This window comes from Oxyura jamaicensis, chromosome Z, assembly GCF_011077185.1.
Source record: "Oxyura jamaicensis isolate SHBP4307 breed ruddy duck chromosome Z, BPBGC_Ojam_1.0, whole genome shotgun sequence".
NCBI lineage: Eukaryota > Metazoa > Chordata > Aves > Anseriformes > Anatidae > Oxyura > Oxyura jamaicensis.
In genome coordinates, this window is record NC_048926.1 from 2677818 (window position 1) to 2690320 (window position 12503).

The window sequence follows — 12503 nt, forward strand, 5'->3', positions numbered from 1 at the left end:
GCTAGGACAAATGCCCAAAGTGATGTCCTGTACTGGCAAGCAACAGTTCAAAACAAACAAACAAAATCTCTTTCAGTCAGAAGATCTGCTGCTGGGATGTCTCCAGATGCCTGTACATTGACACAGTACTTTTTTTTCTCATGGTGTCCCTCCAGGGCTGGCCTGTGCAGCAAGAAGAGCTGCTCTGCCCCGTGCATCAGTAGTTGATCACCAACTTCTCATCACGTCCCGTGTGGCTATCTAACGTGCTGTGTCTTCGCTCTCATTTTAGTGAGGTGGCAGCCAGTAGCAGGGAAGAGAGGATGATGAAATATTTTCAATTTTTATTTTATTATTTTTTATTTATTTATTTTTAAGGTACATGGAAAAAATAGACATTGGAGTATTTTTTTTATATAATTTTGGCTAGATGGAGAGATTGGCTTTCACAGGAGATCATGGGCTTGGTTGATGCTTTTGTAGTTTGTTGTCTAAAGTGAGGTGCAAGTGGTGGCTTTTGAGCCAGCAGTGGTTGAACGACGGACCATGTAGATCCTCGTGGCGGGGATTTTGGGTGGTCAGCCTGGGTGCTGAGGTTCCCCTGGACACCTCTGTCCCCTCTGTCACCTCCTACCCCTTGCTGACGGGCTCCCTTCCCTTTCCCCACGCTACCCCAGCGCTGCTGGCACAAGCCCGGCCTCAGGCCCGGCCGCGGCCTTGCAAGTGGCAAAGTGCAGATGCTGATTTTCTGACTCGTAGGGGCTGGCCGAGCCTCCTGCTGTCCCTGCGTGTTGGGACAACGTGCCGTGACCTCCTGGCTCTTGGTGTGGAAGCTGGGAGGGCGGCAGGGCCGGGCGGCGGGCAGCGCGGCCTGGTCGCTGGGACATGGCGCGGCCTTGGGAGGCTGCAGCGGTCGGAGGCCAGCCTGTTGCCTTGCCCTCCCTCTCCGGTTCTTTTTGGGCTGGAAATCCCAAAAGATCGTGCCCTGTGCATATGGGCTCTGACCTCGCAGCCGCCCAGGTTGCTCTGTCGGGGCAGGTAGAGATGTGAGGAATTCTCAGTGGCACTCAGCCCTCGGGTGTTTTCTAAATTTAAGTGTGATAACTACTTTTTTCCACTTTACAGACTATCCGGATCCTTCAAATTAATAGCTCGGGGTTGTGGGAAACTGCCTTTACTTTGACTTGAGGTAGCCTTAGCTGAGCTTGTTGGCATCTCTGATCCATCCCAAACCTTCTGGGCTCAGAGAACAAAAACAAACTGGTGATAACAACAATCCCTGTGTTCCCAGTGAAAGGCAGAACTGGGCAAACAGCAAGAGTTTGGGGTTTTGATCTTGCAGCTTTGACGTGATTCATTGGAAATAAATGTGCTACAACTTTAAGGATTTGCCTGCAGCTAAATATAAGGGTGTGCTGGCTCCACCCTGCCGCTTTGTTAGGGATACAGGCACTTATTTTCTCTAGTGGGTTTTGTCTTTTTTTTTTTTTTTCCTACTTTTTTTTTTTTTTTTTTTGGTGAATCTCCACCATGACATAACCCAAGGTCTCACAGAGCAGCCTTTGAGCATGCAGCGGCGATACCTGACTAACGTGTCGTTCTCCCCACGGCACGTGGAAGGGCTGGGACCTAAGGAGCTCCGGGTCTCACCTCTCCTGTGAGTACCGTGCGCTCCTGGCTGGCGGGGAGGTGATGGCAGGGACCGCGGTGGGGGGCTTGAGAGCAGGGCTTGTCTTCACCTGCTGCTCAGGAGACCCCAGCCTGGCTTCTTGAGGGCCAGCGAGCACGCCAGGAGCTACGGATCTTTGCCAGCCTGGGGATGAAGGTGGGGTGGGTGACTCTTTTCCTACAGATTTTTCAAGTGAGAACTCGGTGCGTTAGTAAAACTCGGAGAGGGGGTGGCAGGGTGTGTTTTCAATCAGCGTTTAGTCAGTCTGAGTTTAGTCTCCAACTTTCTGCCTTTGAAAGATAAGTTGGTTTCATCTTCGTTTTCTATAATCATCTATTTATTTTATGCGCTTTTTCAAAAAACCTGCATTTCCCCTGGTGCGTGTCCACCTGTTTTGTATAAGCTGCTGAAGGTCTGAGCTTTTGCTCCGTTTGTGCGGAGTAGATTTCTTTCAACAAGCCAAAAGAAACTACAAGACTATATACTAAAAAGGGCAAAAAAACCACATGCTGTGCTATTTTGGTAGTAGCAAATTATGCGTTCTACAAATTACCATTGGTTATGAACACAGTGTGTCTGTCTGTATAACAATGTCCTGCTTTCAGATCACCACTAATACATTTAAAGTTATGATAATACCCATTGAAATCCAAGCGTCTCCTCTTTTCCGAGATCTGATTTATTCCTACCAGCAAATGTCAGATGTAAGTAGAAGTTTTATGGCTGTATAATTCACACACTGTTAGGCATCTTATTAGGAAGGACTTGGACTTTTTAAAAAATGACTTGATGTTGTTCCTTAAATATACAGAAACTATTAGTTCCCTTTTCTTTCTCTTTTTTCCTCATTTTTTTTTTCTTTTCCTCTTTTTCCTCTTTTTCTTTTTTTCCATTTTTCATTTTTTTCCTTTTTTTTTTTTTATTTACATTTTTCCTCTTTCCTCATTGCTTTTTTCTCTTTTCCCCTTTTTTGCTTTATTTTATTCTGTTCTTTCCAGTGAGGGGCAGGTTAAGCTGATTAAAAGATAACACATTTTTATTATTTTATAATGTTAATTTTCATTTGATATTATGGAATTAAACAATTTAATTAAAAGGTATCACCTTTTAATATTATTAATTTTCATTTATTGTAGGTATTATTATTATTAATTTAAATAATGTTATGAATCACAGGAAGAAACATCAATATTCTATGATTCTATCATCTTCATGAGCATCAGCTCTCAAATACCACTCTGAAAATATGATGAGGAATGTGGTACTGTATATACGTTGAGAGGTGGATTAGATTTGATTACACGCAGGAATTTCCCCACCTGTAGTGCTATGGGCACATTCAGCATGTGATACCTTACGAACCTTTTGCCAGCAATAATAAACAGCACTGCTGCTTCGGGAAGATGATAAACGCCCAAATACCCCTGCACGTATTCCTTCCCCTCTCACACTTACGGAGGCAGGGCAGGCTCATGATGCCGACACTTGCTGTGTGCAGAGGAGTCTAACAGCACTTTTCTGGTGAGTTTGAGCATCACAGGGGAACACCTGCCCCTGTGCCACCCCGCAACCCAGCCGGGCTCTCCCTCCATCCACATCTTATTGCTGATTCCTGCTGCTGGGGGCTGCCAAGGCCCCTGTGTGTATGTGTGCATGGGGTGGATGCTGAAACAGAAAACCCTGCAGGCAGCTTTCTCCCCTCAGACGAGCACCCTCTGCACCACCTGTTAGTGTCTGGCTGGGGGTTCTGCAGCATTTCACCCAAAAAAGACCTGTGCTGCTCTGCTGGGCCTTCTCTGGGCTGCTTTTCTGGGCTGTGCAGGGGCATGAGGACAGCTGCTTTGCTGCTGCCTGGGGAGAAAACAAAGCTGCTGCCTTGATCCGTGCTGATAGATCCCGGCATCACTCCACTTTTATTAAATATATCAATGGTGATTTAGTGGTCTTCCCCTTCTGTGCACACAGGGGTGCAAGGAAGGTGTGGAGCACCCACGGTTTCGGAGGTGCTGGCAGAGAGCTGGGTGCACGGGGAGCCATTTTAGGCAGGCTCTGTCCGTGGCTGGGCTGCACCCTCAGACGCTCGGGAGCTGCTTTGCATGTTGCTTCAGGTCATGAAACCAAAGCACTGCCTGGAAAGACAGATTGCCGCCGCAGCGTAAGCAAATCTATTGGAAACAGACAGCTCGCTAATTGACCCCGTGTTACGTGCGTGTCTCTCCTCCCCGCTCCTGCCTTCCTGGACAGACTGAGGAGGGCTGGGGCATCGCTGCTTTCTCAAAGAGGAGGAGAGAGATTGAAACTGCACTTCTGGGAGATGAAATAAAGGAGCAGCAGTCACTCAGGGCTCTGGGGCGATTCCCCGTCGTGCTCCCAGTTCTTAGCTTCTTTTGTGTAATGCGAGGAAAACCGGAGTGACAGCCCTGGTGTGTGTGAACAGCAACACTGGGCGCACCACCACCGATGGTGGACACCTGGAAGTAGCCCAGGCTGACGATTAAGGCTTGATGTAGCTGAAAGCTCCTGGGAAGTGGCTTTGTGTGAGACCACGGGGCTCTCAGGAGCAGGCAGGTGGTGGCAGCTCCCTCACACAGCTCCTGGCCCGTGTTGCTCGCAGCACCCTTCTCCCTCCACTCTGGGTGCCTGTGTGCAGTTCGCAGATGGATAATAAAAATGGAAAAAAATGAGAAAAAAAATGGATAAAAATGGAAAAGCATATAAAAGTGGCCAGTGCTTCCCTGCAGGCTCATGTATGATGTAGAGAACCAGCATCAGGAGGAGAGAGCAAGACACGGAGAGGATGAGGAGGGGAGGCACAGCAGGGGGGTCCCAGCACCTGGCAGCAGGACAGGGGACACTGGGACGCTCTCATGTGTTGGCTGCAGTTCCTGCAGCCTCTGCTGAAGGCTTCAAGCATGGTCAGCCAACGAGGCCCATGCAGACGCTGTGCAGAAGCTGAGGAGCCTGCAGCAGGTACAGGGGACCCACCACTAACGCCACTGATGGGCTGCTTTGTTGGGGCAGCCGCAGCAAAGACCCCCCAACCCCTCCTCCCCGAGCAGGAGTGAGGCCCCTCTTCTCCAGAGCTGCCCACCCGGTGGCGTCTGCAGCGCGTGTGTGTAAACCTGTACCTGCACATCCCTCCACTTCTGGCAGCAGAGCCAAACTCAGGGATGTTTTGGTTTAAGGACGGATGAGCTGCAGCCCATGCTGCTCATTTGCACCTTTTCCATCCCCTAATGGAAGGGATGTGGCGTTTGCTGGCAAATTGAACAAATGCGCTATAGAGCACCTAAAAGGGGGGTGCGTGTGTGCGCTGCGGAGCAGGATGCACAGACCGAGTGTTAGCATTTCTAAGAAATGGCAATTCTCCTTTCGAAGCCTAAGTGAACACCACTTTCCTGGAGTTGCATAATTTAAATCATCTTTGCTCTGTTTTGTCCTGTCCATTATTTTGAGCTGTCACGTTAAGTGCCACGAAGACTCTTGAAGAGGTTTCTTTCTGTTTCCCTCTAATAATCCCAGAAACATGCACTGGTCCCATTGTAAGGGGCTCTCTCTGGCAGCTCTCAGCATTCAATTTGCTGTAGAGGAGGCACTTTGTAGAACAATAGGACAATCAGTGCTGCAGCAGCTCAAGTGCTCCCATCCTGCCCTTGAAGAGGCAGGAGGAGAGCGAGGTGGAATAGTGTTTTGACCATCACCATTAATGAGTTCTAGGAAAAGCCTTGGTGGCGGCTCAGCGTGACAGCACAACAAAGGTGATCCTGGCTTGCAAAAATAGACGCTTGCGTTTCCTTTGCTCGAAAATTTGTTGGGGTTCAGCTGATTGCTGGTGCTCTAGGGAGAGCGATAAACTCTGGCGTTCAGGGCGGGATTAGGGCTTGGAGCCTGAGCCCAGGATGAAGGCCAGCAGAGAGAAAGCATCGCCCAAACTTCCTGGCTCTTTGAGGAGTTAGTAGGGTCCAGCGATGGGTCTTTTCCCTAAGAGCAGATCCTTGGGGCCAAAAAGTACCTCTGAGGAAAAGGCTGGTGAACCACCAGGAGCCTGCCGGGGCTGAGGATCCATCCCTGGCAGTCCTGAACTAGGCACATGTCTCCTGAACATGGCTGGGGTCCCTGCTCTGGGCCAGGGCCAAACAAGAAGACTTTCTGAGGACTCTTTCCCTACTTGGATGCTGTAGTCTTTGTCTTCAGGGCTGCGTAAGGCATCCTGTTTAAGCTACGTGACTAACAGGGAGCAAAATAACTTTTCAAATAACATTTAAAGTCGAAGTAAATTTTGATTTAGAAATTGGGCTGTGCACAAGGAAGCCCGGGACAGGTCACTGTAGATCAGACCATGAGCTTGTGTCATCCTGAAGCTTGCTCCGCGCAGTGGCTGGTGCCAGGTGTTTTGCATTGTTTTTACACTGCTCGGTGCTGCATTTTGTCTGCCCTAGCCACCTCGCCTGTTGCTTTGCTTTCTTGAGTTCTGCTGAGGTTTTTTTCAAGGATTTTTGTGGCCTCAAAGCCCATTGTTTAACTCTCTCTGCTAAGGCACCAACTTTAGGAATGAAAAAGGAGATGTTAAAAAATACTACTTTCAAAAGGCTGTTGCTGTAAGGTGATTTTTGGTCAGTCCTGTGTGGTCAAGGGTGTCCCAGGCTCATAACAACCCACTTGATGTGTCTCTGGGGAAATCCCCATGCAAAATATACTTTTGCCTGTTAGCGTGGCCTGTGAATCCACCCAGGTGCTTTCCAGGTCCGGGAATTGGGTGGAGAGCTGAAAATCTCAGGAAAACTGCCACGACAAACCGCGGGCTTGTTTGGCCCGAATGGCTGTGGAAATAAAAGCTGCAACCTGAACCTCGGAGCTCTCCCAAGTAAAGAGAGAAGAAACCAGTGCATGTAGGAGAAAAGCAGCGAGCTGGCAGCATCGGGGCAAGGCAGGGTGCGGGGACACCGCGAGGAGCCACGCCATGGCCCTGCCTCTGCCCTCCGGCAGCCCCGGCCAGGACTGGCCCTGAGCTGAAACCGTGGCAAGCAAAGAGCTCAGCCTCCGGCTCTTCTGCAGAGGCGAGGAAGGTGGATTGTTTTCCAGCGATGAAATTTCCTATTGAAAAAATTGAATGCTTCCTTGTCGCGCCTGTGAATGGGACGCCCGCGAAGCTGAGCACACTGGTTCCAATTACGGGCGCAGCGAGGCCAAGCACTGCAGTCAGGCAGGAATTTATACCTTTTCTTAGGCACTTAAAAAGATAAAACCTCTTTTTTTTTTTCTTCTTCTTTTTTATTTTTTATTTTGTTATATATGTAATGTATTCAAGGCAGGAGCCCAGCTGGCTGAGCTCTCTTTGATTTGTTCTCATGTTAATATTAAATGTCTGAAAATGTGCCTTAATCGCTCAAATTAGTCAAACTTCTCCCTCTGTTAGGCCAAAAATCTGGTCCCAAGGAATGGGTGCTCATTCCTCACCCCCTGCCCCACCGTCTCCAGGGGTGGCTTGTTTACGTCTGGGGCTTTCCTGGAAGCACATCTGGGATTTCTGGCTCTTCTCCTCGATGCCCAAAGCTTTCACTCCCTGGGCAAGGCTTCCAAGTGGAAGGAGGTGTTTTTTGGGATACACAGACGTAGGAGCGACTGGGGAGGCAGGCGGGAGCAGTGTCTAGCAAGGATGAAGGACAGGGGTGTCATTAGAAACCAGAAGGGGACTCAGGAGATGAGGGCTTGGGTGCAGCCTTTCTGCATGTGCTGAAGGGGACAGTGGCAAGAAACCAGTGCTATGGGGCTCTTTCCCTTGGTCTAATGGATTGTAAGAAGCTGTGTTTCCAGACGTGGGGATTTTCTGATGCTGTAGGGGTGTGCCTGTTTGTTAACCCCAGTGGTCTTCCACAAGCCCTTCAGCAAGGAGCTCTGCAGCCCCACTGTCTGCCGCAGGGAAAGCCGCCGCTGTTTGCTTGTCCTGAACCTCTGCTAGCTTAATTTGGTGACCCTGGCTGAACGAAGGGAGCCCGGTGGTGACCATAAGAGACTAGGATTAGCCATCCCAGCACTCTGCCCAGCTGAGGGCTTGTTTGTTTCATTGCCAGGCCATGCAGAACCAGTGTCCTCCAAACATCCCAGCTGAAGGGAACTGGGAGGGAGCAGAAGCCCTGGTTTTGGGGACTCGCTCCTGGCCAGCGGTCTGTACAGGTAGGACATTAGGGAGATCATACAGCTGCCTGAGGGCAAAAAAGGCTGGCTGGAGAAGAGTTCAAGGGGCCTCTTTCCAGTTCCACACACTGAAAGGAGGAAGGGCGGCTGTACCTGGATGTCGGGGTGGGCTGGGATCCTGCAGCTTTACTTGCAGGGGGCTCAACACCCTCACTCCTTGCCTAGGCAGAGCGCTGCCTGCCCTCCGGCGCCCGCTGTCCCCGTGGCTCTCAGTGCCCGCTTTTCAGGCACTGCCAGCTCTGACTGCTGCTCGCTGGCAGCGCAGACAGCGCCGCAGGCTCCAGCTTTGCATCCTGCCCTTTGTAGATATCCAGCGTGCCACAAAGACCTCGCGCAGTGGTCTGGTTTGAATGCGTGCGCAGGCGTGTTCCTGTGCACGCTCCGGGCAGGCGGTGCTGCTGCGGTACCAGGCTTTTTCTTCCCCACACTGCTCTTGATATGTAAAATGAGAGCATGCGTCTTTGTTATTGTTTGCATTCCTGTGTCACCTACGGGTCCCACTTTCCGAGGTGCTGCACAAAGCCACAACAGAGCCAAAGCCTGCGCTCAACAGATTGCGGTCTGAGACAAGGGGCGGCAGCCGTGTAGCTCGCTGGAGGAGATCGAGAAAATAACGATCCCGAACTGGCTACAGGAGAAGTCCCGGCACACACCGAGCAGCTTGCAGCACGTGGAGATGTTGCATACGTGTCTATGCAATTGCAAAAGGCGCGCATTGTTCGGCTGTATTATTGGGAAACAGAACATGATCGTTAGGAGCAAGTGAGAATGGGAACACCTGGAGGGACAGAGTTAAGGGCAATTATTCAGCCCAGCCCTGGCGTTTCTTAATTTTGGAGAGCCACCCTGCATAATTTCATCACAGATTTTTATACAGTTAATTGGCAAGCAGTTTGATATGCAAATACAAACATCATAAATATCAGAGAAAGATTTAAAGCTGTGCTCTCCACTGCCATGCTACAATCCTTGCTTTTCTGGTCAGTCTAATCTGCTCGATTACTCCTTTCATCTTCCTGCGTTTTGAAGATGTGATATCTCTTTCAAAGAACATCTGTCAGACATATTAATTAGCTAATTTTTCTACATGGAATGAAAAAGCAAGGGTGGGGAACCCGCAGCCCTGGGGATGAGATGTGGTGCCTGGCCGGGTAATCATTTTGGGGTAGCACGGAGATGTGAGATGTGCGGCCTGCACTGGGTCTGGAGATGCCTCCCTGGCTCTCGGCAAGGAACAGGTTTCCTGCCAGAGATAGGCAGCTCCTGTGAAGCACTGAAGGGAAATTTTCCTAATGTGGGTAATGGAGCATCCGTAGCAGACACCGTCGAGATGTCACTTCTAGACCCTGACCTTTCTAGATCAAAGATGCTACAGGCAGCGATGCTGGAGGATGTTTTTAATTCAGAAGATTAAGCTTAAGTAGCTTAAGAATGGGAGAAAGAGTGGATGGAGTCAATATTTTTATGTTCAAGGACGATTTGAGAGCGTAGACTAGTTTGCTGGTAACATCAAAGATCCCAGCGAGCGTGGGACGCCCGAATGGTTCTCGTCTGAAGCGTTTACCCTGAGAGCCACGTCTGCTGGGACTCCTCACGCTGTGAGCTCGGGCGGATGCCTTTTTCTGCCGCTGTAGTTGTTGAATCAGATACATTTCACGCAGTACAAGGCAACACGAACGTGTGGTTTGTGTCGGGCAGCATTTTAATTCCAGCTGAGCTGAAGAGGAGCTTAGCGTGCCCTTCGAGGGCCAAACCCAGGGCTGCCGTTAGTGCCGCCCTGGGTGCCTGGGAGGGAGGTGCAGCAGGGCGCTTCCCCTCTGGGTGCAGGAATTCCCAAAGGGCTCCGGCATCCCGGTGTGTGCCGGTCAGAGTGTGGGGTTAAGGGAGATGTGTCTTGGCAAGCCGTGGTACCGGGCAGCAAGGTCTTCCTGTCGGCAGTAAGTGTACAGCCGTGAGTTATCATGGGGATGAGCTCTGCCTTTCCTCTGGTTGCACCAAAGCTGTGTATGATTTCCACCAGCTGTCCTTACCACTTGCTTGCTTTATTTTATTTTTTATTTTTTGCTTACTGGCTTCCAGTCCTCCTGATAACGCGCTGGGCGTGTGCCGCCAGCCTATTCCTACAGGAGCAGTGCAGCTGCAGGAACCCACCCTGCTGGACAAAAAGTCACGTTCTCATCTGGAGGCGAGGGACAAATGAGGAATCTGCAGTGGCACTCGCTCTTCACACAGCTGCCAGCGACCCTGGAGGGCTTCTTTCTGGTTAACTTATTTTTTTAAAATTTGTTTCTTCTCTTTTCCATCCTCCTCCCTGCCACCCCCATCCCACAGGGCAGATCCTCACTACAGCACCAGCTCCTCTAGAGGTAGACGAGTCCGAAGGCTGCTCTGGGGCCTCAGGAGAGCATCTCCCACCCTGCTCCTCATGCTCTGCGGGGCCCCGCAGCCGCTCTCAGCCCCGCTCACGCCACCACGAAGCGGAGCTGCGGCCGGCGGTGGCAGCGGTTCAGGACGTGTGGCACCGCCACACGCTGCCGTCCCCCGGCAGAGCAAACCCAGGGTGTTTTCTGACAGCTGAAACGGGGGGAGGAAGGCGAGGGAAGGCTTTCCAAGCTCTAATTACCCGTGCCCCAAGGAATCAAGAGGCCTCTCTGTCCGCGCCCTCCCGCTGCGGCTTTCACTTCCCTCGATGGCAGCCTTCCAGCATCCACCAGCCTGTCAGGCTTTCTCTTAGCTCGTCTCACTACCTGCTTTATTTCCCGCCTGGGAAAAGCGAAGAAGCAGCTCTGGGGTTTTAATTTCTCCTTTTTTAGTGCTGTTTCTTTTCCCCGAGAGGTCCGCAGCAGTGGGAGGAGGCCTCGAAGATGATAGCTGGTGTGATCAGTCAAAGGGAACTCCTTATTTTTGTTGCCGGATGACACGACCTGTTGCTTCTTGTCATTAGGCAACGGGCCCAGCCTGTTGGTGGGTCCTGAAGGCTTCCAAAAACGCCCTGTCCTCCTCCAGTCGTTACAAAACAGCCTTGAAAAGGAAGGGAGAGCAGGGTACTTCTGATCAGCTGGGGATCTGGCGGAGCACCAGCTGTATGTCACAGCCTGTGTGGTGAGACCTGCAGTCAAGTCACGAGACCGGCAGTGCTACACTACCAACTTTTCCTGGGGCTTGGGGTTTCTTTGGCTTGCTTAATAGAATAAAAGCTGCCGAAACGCATGTGCTGGGCTCGTATCTGCTGTCTTCTGCTTCGAGCTGCTCCTGCTTGAATTATTCATGGTCAGCAAGCGATCTGCAAACAGCCCCTGTGATCTCGCTGCGTGCTGCGGGACTCACCTTGCTGGGGCCGGGGCTGTTCCCGGTTCCTTCCTCGCGGCAGGGAGGCTGTGGGGATCTCGGGGCTGCTCACCGCCTGCTTGTGATTAACCGCGCCGTGATTTATTATTTATGCACTTGTTCGGCTGGCCGAGGCGCACGGCATCATCACGGCTCCCCGTCTGGATAAGAGGGAAGGCTGTGTGCAAACACGTGTAGCTCTTGCTTGACAAATCCTGTCGTGTAAATAATATCGAGGAGCTGCTCAGCCTGGCTGCAGGAGGGCAAATGCCCTTATAAGTCGAGGCAGAGCTGCCAGCCGTGCTCCTCACCCGGCGTGGGCACGGAGGGTAGGCGAGACTACATGCTGAGGCACTGCTCTCGTGTCCCCAGAGCTCGCCCGCTGCAGGGGCTCGTTGTGAGTTGGATGCTGCCGCACCGCAGAAGGAGCTGTGGCAGTGGTTCATCAGCTCCTGGAGGCGGTTCACCTGCCTGCCCGTGTCTATAGGGTTTTACTGGGCTGTTAGGGGTTTTATGTGTTTGCTTGTTTTCCAGTCCGTGTTATCGCAGCTCTTCTCTGTGCTTGTTTAACCTCTTGCGTGCTGCTGGCATGATTGCACTGGTGGCGAGGAGCAGGGTCTGCCCCCTGGCACACGTCTGGCCTTCCTTCGCATGGGGTGTTCGTGAGACCCGCGTGGCAGTGCGGTTCATCACCATCACCTTAATCTTTTTTAGCAACGTGTTCTGCTTCTCTTTGCAGAGCTGTTGAGAAAGGCAGTTTATGGGCTGGCAGTCATCAGGTGTCCTGATTACTTTGCAATCCGTACTGTTAGCAGAAGAGACCGAACGTCTGCCTCTCCCAGCACGCCCACCCCAGAGGCGTCTGCGTGCATCTCGGCCCCTCCAGTGTCATTTATGTCATCCCGGTCAAATGAGCACTAAGCAACCCAGGCTGGTTTGGGATGAGGGCTGCGGTGCCTCAGGAGCCTCGTCCCAGATGGGGCTGGAAATGTTGTGATGCTCAGCAGAGAGCATTTTTTTGGCAGGTTTTTGCATTTCGCCACCAACATGGTGTGGCCCTCAGGTCCCTTTCTCTAGCTGAAGGGGTGGCACGTGCAGTCTGAGCTCTCCACTTCAGGTAAAGAAAGCTCAGTTTAGGGTAACCCCTTCTATACAGCACCCCTGAGCAGGACCCATGCCTTGCCCTCACCTACAGCATTGCTGAAACACGGTAGTAAGTTTGTTAAAATGTCCTGCCTCTCTGCATTATAGAAGGATTTTCTATTAAACCTTAGGGAAATTACAGTCCTTGTTAACTAGCGCAGAAGTAATGAACCGCAGCAGGGTTACTCGA

The 12503-nt window shown here is 51.3% G+C and overlaps 1 protein-coding gene across 2 annotated transcripts in view; it reads left to right on the plus strand.

The window, feature by feature from the left end:
- The first annotated feature begins 1539 nt into the window (after positions 1-1539).
- Positions 1540-12503, plus strand: part of ZBTB7C (zinc finger and BTB domain containing 7C) — a 92854-nt gene continuing 81890 nt past the window's right edge. For both annotated transcript variants that reach the window (XM_035310426.1, XM_035310428.1), the window contains exon 1: positions 1540-1636. The gene's annotated coding sequence lies outside the window, so the exon portion shown is untranslated. The remainder of the gene's footprint in view (positions 1637-12503) is intronic.